The 12,487-nt window shown below is 37.1% G+C and overlaps 1 protein-coding gene across 1 annotated transcript in view; it reads right to left on the reverse strand.

Annotated features, from left to right (window-relative positions):
- The window catches only part of LOC150094526 (dual oxidase maturation factor 2-like), a 149,420-nt gene that overhangs the window by 57,419 nt on the left and 79,514 nt on the right, over positions 1–12,487 (reverse strand). The gene's annotated exons all lie outside the window — the stretch shown is intronic.

Genomic DNA, 12,487 nt, shown 5'->3' on the forward strand with positions numbered 1-12,487 from the left:
TAGTTAAACGAGAAAGAAACATCACAGTTATTTTCTCTTTATCATTCACTTCCGCTCAAGGAAAACACTTCTTGTTAAACGTAGTATCGCAAAAATCATTACGACAGGCCCCCTAGACTCCTGTATCATTATAGACACATGCACACCTTGCCCATCTGTCTTAATCGAAAATGAAACTAAAATAAGCGTAAGATTTGGTAAAATGTCGTTTTTATATGTATAAAAAATATTCTTTGTCACAGCTTCCATACTAAGAGCGGTTGATTTGTTCATCTAAGCATCTAAAATAAAAGAGTGTTCCGAATATGGTTACTGTGACGTCAAGAGGTGTCACGCTGGTTCTGAAGCAGTCTCTCTGAGTCAGCCCATGAACACTTTGTATGCTACCTCTTTTTATGACAAACCCGTTAAAATACCAGTCTGTAAGCACGCTGCTCCTTCCTACTAGTTAATCATAAAATGTACGTTCCACCAAATCACGGACAAACGTCATGGCAAAGACCTTGAGCATATTGTACGATAGTATAATTGAATTCCCCCCCCCCACTTATTAACGAAAGCTTAGCGAAGTGCAACTAGTTATGCAGAAAGTCCTGTCTACAATTTTATTTTAAAAAAAAAACGCCACCTTAATTTCCACTTTAATAATCTATTTGGATTTTTATGGTAAGACTGAAAAATTTAAGATTTTTATTGGAAATTTTTTTCCTTAAGCTTACTCACCTCTTCCAACCAACAGCTTTACTAGACCACCACATGTAATTAGATAATAAAAATATTTGACTACATCAACTTCGGTTAATACTACCAAAATACAACGGATTTTAGTAATAAATATCCTATCCCGTCTTACTTTTACAAATATCACCATTTTTTGTTGCAAAAATTCAAAAGAAGATAATGAAAGATACAAATAGAAAAAAATAATAATAGGTTGATATTATTCTATGACAAGTTGCTTCAACTAATCCCACTGTTTAGTGTACTTAATCATATTTGACGTATTCATTTCGCAGTGAAATTTAAATTTTAAATGCCAATCTTGACATTTTCTCAAATGTCCTATATCTTGGGAGAGATCAGAGTGAAATAACAGTCCCTAACAAAGAAGAAGCATTCATTAAACTTCAGTGATTGCAAGTTTGTTCTGTATAAAAGCAATTACTCTAAATACCGTGTGCAATGCATTGTACGTTAATCAAGAATAGGCTGCTACTTCTCACAGCGTTGTTGATGTCATGAATTTATAGAAATTCGCTATACAAGTTCAAAAATTAAATTTGTAAAAATAAATAAAACTAATCTAAAAAGATAAGTAAAGTTTTTACTTTTAACTAATAAATGCCAGAATTATAAAAATTTCTGTAGTAACTTCCTTGCCTTCAGAAATAAGTTTAAAAACAAATCAGTGATAATTACTTCTCTAGAAGGACATATTACACTAAGAAACCCCAACAAAGGCGCTCAACTTCCACCATAATTGGCGAATTCTGTGAATGTTTAATCAACAGTCCTACTGATATTCCTACATTAATCCATGGATCGGCAAACGGCGACCCAAACGTGCATTTTTGGCGGCCCGTAAAAGGTTGACGATATTTACTGCATGTGGCCTATACAGGGTGTTTCAAAAAGAATGAACCGATTTCAAATAATTATATTTAATAATGAATGTGGTATTACAAAATAAATACCACATGTGGCAGTTACACAATAAATTACCAAGTATGAAGTAAGGCCTAAAGCTTCACTCACCACAATTACAAATACTTAGTGTACCCTCCACCTGCTGCACGGACAACATCAAGCCGATAGCTGAATTCATCCCAAATGCGTCTGAGAGTGTCTTCTGTCACAGTATCTACTGCAGCCGTGATTCTGGTTCTGAGTTCATCCAAGTCACCGGGTAATGGAAGAACATAAACACAGTCTTTTACGTATCACCATAAAAAGAAGTCACAAGGTGTGATGTCTGGAGATCTTGGAGGCCAAGAGTGTAGTGCCAAGTCGTGGGGTCCCGTGTGTCCAATCCAACGCTGAGGCAATGTTTCGTTTAGAAACCGACGAACTTGGAGGTTCCAATGTGGCGGCTCCGCCTTGCTGAAAAATGTAATCTTCAGATTCTTCATTCAGCTGTGTAAGTAGCCAGTCTTGCAGCATTTCAAGATGGGAGTTTCCGGTAACAGTGTTTTCCTCAAAAAAGAAAAGGGCCATAAACCTTTCTAACAGAAACCGCGCAAAAAACATTAAGTTTTGGTGAATCACGTTCATGTTGTACAATTTCGTGTGGATTCTCAAGTCCCCATATGCAAACATTGTGGCGCGAAACTTTACCGCTTAGATGAAAGGTTGCTTCATCACTAAAAATCAAACTTTGTAGGAAGGTGTTGTCCTCCATGTCCTCTAACAGATTAGCATAAAAATCTGTTCAAGAAATAAACTGGGCTAATGCTGTTCACATGGTACAAGTCGCATTCATTTGTGGTTCGTGGTTGCAGAGATATACAATTTTCAAATCGGGACATTTTCTTTTTGAAACACCCTGTATTATAAATAATACATTTTATAATATGAATAATAAATTAAAAATTATTTTATACCTATACTTCGTGATATCGCCGTGCAAGTTGGAGATTTTGGCGCATTTTTGCAGTCGCGTTCCCTGGTCTGTCTTTTAATCTTCTTCTTCTTCTACGCGTTATTCCCGCTTCCTATGCAGGGTCCGCGTGTTACTTTTAGATGCGACTTCTTGTTAGTACTACTCCCAACCGACCCGTCGCCTGGTCTGCCGCTGGGGGGGGATATATTTTTGACTGTAGAGGCGTATGTTCACGGGGCCGGTTTGCCTGTTTGCGGGATGAAAAACGCCAGATAAACTGGCGGAAAAAACCCTACTGACCGCGCCCAAGACCGGCTAACTTGGCTATGCCTGAGGAAGATCCTCAAATTCCTCACGTCTACAACGGGAATCGAACCTGGGACACTCCTTCCCCAGTCATATGGTTGCGAAGCGCAAAGCCACTAGGCTAACCGCGCGGTCCCTGGTCTGTCTTTTAATATGATTCAATAATTCAATAACATCAACTATTATTTTCAGAGGATATAATATATATTTGTTAAAAATAATTTCAAAAATGGGTTCAAGAATACAAACTGCAGGTGAAGGAAGGAGGTCTAATGATGAATGGAACAGCAAGTACTTCTTTATTGAAAATGGGGATAAGCCCCTTTGTCTTATTTGTCATAAAAGTGTTGCTGTTATGAAAGAACATAATATCAGACGCCATTACGAGATGAACATGAAAGTCAGTAAAAGGATTTGAACTGTGCACTTACAAAAAATCAAATCAATAAATTAGAATAGAATATTTCTTTACTTTAATAATATTTCTGTGTTTTTAAGATTGATATAATAAAAACTGATAACGTCAGCATTTTTTCACTCACTATTTTCTCTTATTTAAACGCTTGCGGCCCGATTATTAAAAATAAAAGTTGAATGTGGCCCGCGAGTCTGAAAAGGTTGCCGGCCCCTGCATTAATCCATAGAAATGCCTTTAATTTTCGTTTCGAGATTCCTCATTGGCTCGCAGATCTTACAGTATTGGACTCATTTGTTTGTCTAGTTTAGTGTTTTCCGATCAGTGGTCCGCGGACTCCGGGTCCGCGAGTAATTCAAATGGGCTCCGTGGGATAGTTTATTTTCATTAAACTTTATCTTATCATGTTGCTCACACCTGTTGTTCACACCTGGTCTAATTGATATGTTCATATTCTTCCGAATATCTCCATTTATAACAGTATTGCATTGTCATAAATGACACATTTAGTGTTGTAAAATTGTAATTTATTACTTCATCTTTATGATATGTAAAATATAAAAAATTTCCATTTTGGATTTCATGGGGGCCGCGGTGAATTAACATTCGCTACAGGGGGTCCGCGACATCAAAAAGGTTCGGAAACACTGCAGTAGTTCAACTGGCGAGACGTGATACCATCTCTACAAAAATGAGTTCTGGAAATCACCTCACGTATGTTTCCATTTTTTTTTAGTTGGGATTATTAATAACTTTTTCTGATAAATAGTATAAAATCCCTGTAGTTCGTGAATCTGACGAGTTTACCCTCCATTTCTTAACATTATTAAAATCTGGTTCCAAGTGGGTACTGTATCATGGATGTTTGCGATTGCTTTAGGCGGGAGATGAATTTCATTGCCGGCGTGAGGCCACCGCCAAGCTTATTTGGAGGTCTGAATTTGCTTGAAAAAAGTTCCACGATTGTTTTCCCGAGTAAGATTTCCGGATTATCTAAAATTAAATAAAAATAAAAATATATCCCATCCCGTCTTTCCTTTCATATGTTTTACAGAAACATGTTTATTTTATGTAGAAAGTTAGTTACTAGTCCAATTAACCCATTGCTGGAATACACATCATATATATGTATGTCATTAGCCTTTATAGCTGCTTTTGTTATCTCTCTCTCTCTCTCTCTGCAGGTCATCAATCAATTAATACCTATATGGTTGTTCTAATAGTTCTAGTATAGAATCCTAAAATGCAGCACGCACACATAATTATCAGCTATAAATATTTTAAAATTGTACTACTGTAATATCCGGTGAGTTGAACTTGATACAAAGATTATAGTGTTATTTTTCGCGTTTTGTTAAATTGATCTGAATGCACAGCATTATACTTACAATTAGAATGCAGTTTAGCGTTTAGTAGCAGTTAAACACGAAAAATCTTATTGATAATGTCATTGAACCAGATCGTGATCACATTCTGGCGGCGTAATACCCGAAGCAAACTTTAATGAATCATCTAAATGGATACTACATGATTTGAAGAGATAACAGAGGAATGTGATGTTGCATGTGTATCTCATTTCATTTATAGTCGGCATTCTCGCCAGTCTAAAGGTTCGAATTGGAAAAAATAAAAATAAATAAATCCCGCAAGCTAGTAAAATATTTTCTACCGGATCTCCAACCTGAAAATGAAAAAAGATTCTTTCTGTGTGTGTGTGTGTGTGTGTGTGTGTGTGTGTGTGTGTGTGTGTGTGTGTGTGTGTGTGTGTCATTAATATATACTGCACACTGCATTAGTGAGTTTGCTGTCAAACTAATTAACTGTTGTTAATATTGTTAATAACTATTATTACTTCACATCTTCAACTAACTGAACATATTAATCCTAGAAGGAGCCAAGAAAATAAAATTTTCTAGGTTCCTTTGCCATATACATCTGTTTTTTTCCTACTTTCATGAAATATTGAAAAAATAATATGAAGTGCATTAATAGTAATATAGTAGTCTCAATTAATGGACATTCCGGTTTAAATCTACAACGAGGAACCAAAATGTTAATTTAAAAAAAAAAAACTTCATAAAATATCAAATAAGTTGAGAATGTGTTTAAAATTTCATAAAAAAAACAATGAAACTGTGAATGAGCATGAAACTGCGTTATTATAAACCAGATTTTAAACCGTTAGAGCGTTATATTTATTTTTGAAATAATAATTCAATAACTTTGAAACAACTACAGCAGCAAGACTATGTGAATATCTATGTACAAAAGGTCACGAGGTTAAGTCTTGTGCTGCAGCACAAGATGAGTGGTAATAACTAGTTGCATGAAGAGTACAAAGAGCAGGCGAGGAAAATGACTTGCTTGGTAAAGATAGCAAAAGTACGGTATGAGCAGCAGTTAGCTAATGAGGCTAAACAAATTCTAGACGTTTTTTCTCTATGGCAGTCGAAGAAAGAATGATTATGAAAGGATTCTGTTGGTTGGTGAACCATCTAAATGGATACTACATGATTTGAAAAGATAACAGAGGAATATCATGTTGCATGTAGAAACATGATAGAATGATAACCACTGTAGAAGATATACTTGAGGAATTTAATGAGCAGTTCATAAAGGTATTCCATCATCGCGAATGTAACAATTATGTCGTCATGTAGAAGTTGATTGGAGTGGGAAGGAAGGAGAAGGCACTGATTGTGAGTGAGCAGGGGGTATATTAGGAATTGAGTAAACGATGTTAATAAGACTGTAGGGTTTGTTGACACATCAACACCTGTTTTGAGGGAAGGGAATGTTCCATGTGAGTTAAAAACATAAAACTTTGGCATATCTTTTGAACATGAGTCTTGCATCGGGACAAGCTCCAAGGTAATTGGCTCAATTCATGTTAAAAAGGTAAGGCTTCAAATTATAGACTGTGTGTGTGTGTGTGTGTGTGTGTGTGTGTGTGTGTGTGTGTGTGTGTGTGTGTGTGTGTGTGTGTGTGTGTGTGTGTGTGTGTGTGTGTGTGTGTGCGCGCGCGCCTAGAGTTGCTGTTAAAGTGTTGGAGAGGTTAGTCGGAACCAAGATTCAGAATTGGGTTGACAACAACAACATTCTCTTTGATGTTCAGCATGGTGTGCCCCAAAGGTCTATTTCTGTGGCCTTTGCCATATAACTTATATGCTAATAATATTTGAAGGATGATATGCAGTTGTTTGCAGATGATGGTGATGATGCAAAGTTAGGGAGAACTACACGGAACAGAACAGATGTTATGGCGAATGGATAAGTAAGTGGGTTATCAGTTCAATATTACAAAGGGTAAGGTTTTAAAATTTAGGAAGCAAAGATGGGATGCAGAGTATACAATGGGTGGGAAAATCTTAGAGACTGAGGACCTGGGAGTGACTGTGGATAATGACTTAAAATATCACGGACGCTTTGCTAAAATTGTCAGGACAGCACAGTGGATTGTTTCAATGATGTGAAGGACACTGACATGTGAAGTAAGGATTATGATTCCAGGATTAGAAGGTTTGATCAGGCCAAATATTGATTACTCTGCACAGATTTAGTTACTTGGTTTTCAAAAAGGATAAAAAGATATTGGAAAAGAACCAGAGCCGATTGATTGAGGTGGATTCTGGCCTCTGGAAAGTTGAGTCTGAAAACAGACTAAGGACATGCAATTTGCAGAGATTGTTAGATAGGAGGAGGAGAGAATTTTTTTTATGTGACTGCCACTTATGAAAGATTTATTTGTAAACGTATAACACATTCGGCGGGCTAAGAATATTTTGGCTATTTCTTTTAATTTCATGTATTTTTTATATTTTTACTTAGTCCGGAATTCCTTCTCTAGAAACCAGCCCAGGAACTTTTTGTCAAGCTACTTCAGACCTCAAAGGAGTTGGGATGTACTCTCACACTGAGTGATGAAATTCGTCTTCTATCTAACAGTCACAAATAACCATACCTGCAGCGGGATTCAAACTCACAGCCTGTCGGTTGAAGAGCGGATATGCTGACCATTCAGCCAACCAGGCTGGGTAATGAGTGAGACATAAGTTTCTAAGAGATTATTACCAGATTAATGTGGAAGAAGTTTTATATAGAATGGAGGAAGACATAGAAAAAACAAGAAGTCATCACTGGAAGTTGTTTGAGGAAGGTGTTAGCAAGGAGATGAGGATCAGTTTTTTTTTCTTGGAGAGAGAGTTGTATGAATGATTGGAATTCATTGCTTAAGAGTGTGGCAAGTGCGGAGAGGGTGAATATATTTAAACAGCGGTGTGATAAACTGTGTGTGAAAGTAGGACTTCGCGCGATGAGTCTTTACTCTGTAGAGCTGATAATAATAATATTTCCTGTTGCTTATGCCATGCGTACTGTCTTGCATGAATTTCGTTCTTGTATAGTAATTGAAAACTTTAATTCAGCAAGCAAAAACAGCACTAAGTGCAGTTTAGGAAGCTGTATCACTCGTGGGGACTTTTATCCACAATTGCAGAAACTGCAATTGTGGATAAAATTCCTCCAATATTGGCAGTAATTCTTCCTGACTTATAAACACCATTTACTTTAAAAACAAACTGTTTATAAAAGATAAATTACTTTATAGATAAATAATTAATTATTAATTATATTTCCTTCAATGATAGTGTGTGGTAAGATTAGCCGATTGCTTGTTCAAAGTATAATATGAATTATTTAAAAAATAAGTTCTACTAATAACCTTAACTAGATCTAAGGGCTGATTCTTTAGCAAGTGTATCATCTGCAAAGGAGGTGGGGGGCCACTTTGGGGCATTCAGAACAGACCTCTTATGCCTCAAAGAGTATAAACTGCAGCATTAGCAGGAACCGTTCACCTCGCTATCAAACTGCACTCTGTATTATTTCGTTCATCACACACTCCGTTGTGCTATAGTTTTACAATTCATGTGTGGGACTGATATGTATTAGGCATTTATTGCGAAGACGCGCCCTATTATAAAGTATATGAAACTAAATAGCACTCAGCACTGTTTGAAGCATAACAACATTATTTGGGATATTTTGCCACGAAGTAGCAAGTTTTAATCGCAATTAACTTGTGATTTTTTTTTCAGTTTATTTGTTGAGGTTAAAAAAAGAGAATGACGTTTCCAACTGATGATACTACAAATATCTGTTACCGACTAGAACAAGATGTATCACGTTATGAATCATTATGAAAAAGAAAAAAAAAAGGAAAGTAAAATAAGGAAAATGCGAGCGCGCACACACACACGAAAAGCATACTTCTAGAAAAAGAAAACACACCAATCTTAATTGTAATGAGTGCAGAATTGAAGCAGGAAGATCAAAGTAAACATTTGCACTCAGTGACGACATCTTTTGAAGATAACTGTCAAATTTGGAATCACTCAAGGACTCTACAAAAGGAGCTTGTAGCAAAGTCAGAAGAATGACAGATTTCAAAAAACTCGGATTATATCCCGTCTTGGATACACGGTACAATTATAAGGCATTTTTATCTGAAATGCAGTTAAACAGTGACTAGCGTATCTTTCATTTGCAAAACTGACATTCACTCAACCTAAAAACGAGCGTAGTAACAGCATCCCATCGAACCAACCAATGGAGTTTATTTTTTTGAAGTGTATAGAAAACAGATTTTCATTCATTTTTCAATTTGTGTTATAATCTTCACTCCTAATCATTTAAAGTAATAATTGTCAAACGCTAGCAGCGCTGATATTTTCAAAACCAGGATCATTTTGTACATAGTATTATTATGAATAATTGCACCCACACATACAAAATTTAAAGGTTTCTCATAAAGACATGCCCAGCAAACGATTTAATTAACGGCCAGAGGAATAAAAAATTAATAAAAACATGACATAAGTGAAAAAGATAAGTTATCTTTCTGTGTGTGTTTATTTATTTATATCGTGCCTGGAAATAACTGTATCCTTCTTAGATGAAATCAGTAAGTATTCAAAATCAGCTGAATTTTCTTGTTTGTAATTCGAGATTCGTTCACGCTATCGATTTTTTTTGTGTTTGTACACAGCAAAATAAGAAGAAATTTCTCACATAACATTATTGAGATATATTTAATAGCTTCTGTTTGAGCAGCTGTTAGCTACCCCCCCCCACACACACACACATGGCCGCGACTCTTTCTTCATTTTAATACGTATTAACTGAGAATGTCGCATCTGGTTATGTTCTATTCTTCCACTTTCTTCATATGCTGACTTATTGGACTGTTACATCACTTAGGTGATGAATAGCTTACATTTCTTGCAGTTTTTATTGTTTTACTTTTTTTTTTTTTTTTTCAAAGCAAATATTTTAATATTGTTAAGATATAGTTATTGTTAAGAGATATTGTTAAGTTTAATATCGTTTTAATTTTAATACCGAACTTACTTTTACAGGTTTGTCATTTTCCTACATTATATTATGTTTATTGTATTATTAAAAGTATGCTAGTAGATCACTATAATAAAGAAACACTTTATTGTAGTGATTCTTCTGTCCTCCTAAAAATACTCTTGGCATGGGCTTCACATAGATCTTGGGATAAGATGAAACGCAAAGGCTGCTAGATTTTTTATCATGTAGAGACTTTTGTCAAGTATAAAACTAAAAAAAATAAACCGTATTCTACTGGAAGAAAACCGATGGCCTGGTTTGCCCAATGGAGAGCGCGTCCAACCAAGCCTATATCTAACTTATCTCCAGAAGAGTATAACTATATTACCATCCAGTTATTAACCAATTCTCACATTGATTCTTTTCAGTATTAATGACAATCATCCTTCAACACTCTCAAGTTGGAAAATATTTTCTTATTTGGTTTATGTACATGGTGACCATAATTAAAGAGGAGATGTTCAGAGCCCTGCAGCGAAAAATGTATTGGATGAAATTCAACCAAACTTCTTGTAAGTACACTCTGGAACATGTGGTTTTGGTTTCTTCTTCTTCTGTAAATCAAAACCTTGGTTTACAGAAGATAAACATAGTACAAAATTCAGCCACCTGGGTACATTTGGACCTATGAGTGCGTAGTTTAGGATTAATTAAATAGTAATGGCTAGAAGGGACACAGCAAATCAATTTTCGTGTTCTTATAACTTACAAATGTGGTTCATTATGTCCTCCTTTCAGATGTTCTGTGAATGACATTTTCTACAGCGGAACGCAAAAGATCTGCATTAATTTTCTCACGTGTTGCGTTATTCTCTCTTACAAGGTTGCTAAATCAGAAACATGTCCTTCATACACCACGCGTTTCAGATGGCCCCACAACAAAAAAGTCACAGGGGTTGAAATCAGGCGAACGAGATCCTTTCTGTGAGAAATGCACGACGGATCACTGAGAAGTGTTTTAGTAACATTCCCTGTACCGGCAATCCAATGTGAGCTGGTGCTCCATCCTGCATGAATGTGGTAGAGTCAAGGCATTTTCGTTGCTGCAGTTGCGGAACAACAAAGTTGTGCAGCATCTCTCGAAACCTATTAGTACAGACGGTACAAGTCACTGGTCCTGTAGGGCGAAGTTCTTCGAAAAAGTACGGACCGATAATAAGCGATGCAGTTCAACGCTTATTATCACACACACACACCACACTGTGATTTTCGGTGAGTGTAAAGGGGTCTAATGGAAGACATGAGGGTTATTCGCAGCCCGAATGCGGAAATTATGTGAGTTAACACTACCGTTCAGATAAAAATGTGCCTCAAGATCCTCCACGGCCATGCGTCATCCATCTCCATCCGAGCTAAGAATGTCAGGGCAAACTCAGTCGAGTTTCTGCATCGCCAAGAAGCAAAGGTTGAGTATGGGAGATCTTGTAGGGGGAAGACCTCAGCATTTCACGGAGGATTTTCCACACAATTGAGTATGGCATGTCCAGTTGCCTTGACATTGCCCGAGCACTGCTGGACCCATGTGCGTTATTCATTCCGTATTCCACGACGGCAGTTGCAACTTCGTCAACTTGTTAAGGAATAATCCGTTTGCTTCCTCGTCCTGACCTCACTGCTAAAGATCCGCTATTTTCAAATCGTAAAATCATTTTTCTAAGATTTCTTATTGTCATTGAACACCTTTTTTCCTATCCTTTAAACGTTGGAAGCGTGACATTAGAGTTGCCACGTTGTTGATAGTAAAGCTTGACTAGCAATGCACCTTCCAGTAAGGTGACATCCATAACACTTCAGTCTTATCAGAACGAGGCGATCCGTTTCGGTCTTCCTTATATCCACCAAATCGTCAGTAGAAACAGTGAGATTATGCAAATATAACGCGAGTCTAGCGCCTATTGTCCGCTGGTGCCAGAATTTTGTATTTTGTACTTTTTTTTCCTGTAAATCAAAACCTCATGTCCTAGAGTGTATGTACACCAAGTTTGGTTGAATTTTGTCCAATACATTTTTCACTACAGTGCTCTTTATTTATGGCCACCCTGTACAATTTGGAAAAAATGCACTGTAAGTTTAACTTCCGTTCAAAAGCTTTAGGATCAGGCATTGAATTTTCCGTGTATGAGTGTATACTTTAAATAAGAAATCATATACTCAAATAGATTCAAGACACCCTTGCTATCAAAAGCAAATTTAGGAGTGTCCTAGGTTCGATTCCCGTCGCCGACGTGAGGAGTTTAAGGATCTTTCTCAGACATAGCCAAGTTAGCCGGTCTTGGACATGGACAGCAGGGTTTTTCTCCCCAGTTTATCTGTGGGTTTTCCTCCCGCAAGCAGGCAAACCGGCACCGTGAATACACGCAGCTGCAGCCATAGAATATATCGGGAGGCATAGGACTAGTCACCTTATCCTCGAGACGGGTACGACTTAGAAGGGCTTAAGATAGCTCTGCAACAGGCCAGTAGGTCTAATACGTAGAAGGAAGAAGAAGAAAAAGATTAAATGATGGAAAGACGAGAGATAAAAAGATATAAAAGTACTATTTTAATTAAGTGTCCGCGCGATTAGCCTAGTGGCTGTGCGCTTCGCAACTATATGCCTGGGGAAGGAGTGTCTTAGGTTCGATTTCCGTCGGTGACGTGAGGAGCTGAAGGATCTTCCCCAGTGATAGCCAAGTTAGCCGGACTTGAGCGTGGACACTACGGACATACGATACACCGGGGAGTAGGTCTGACCACCTTATCCTGTGAACGGT

This window comes from Typopeltis vanoorti, chromosome 22 (assembly GCF_054136105.1).
Source record: "Typopeltis vanoorti isolate ZY-2024b chromosome 22, IOZ_Tvanoo_1.0, whole genome shotgun sequence".
In the NCBI taxonomy this organism is placed as follows: domain Eukaryota; kingdom Metazoa; phylum Arthropoda; class Arachnida; order Uropygi; family Thelyphonidae; genus Typopeltis; species Typopeltis vanoorti.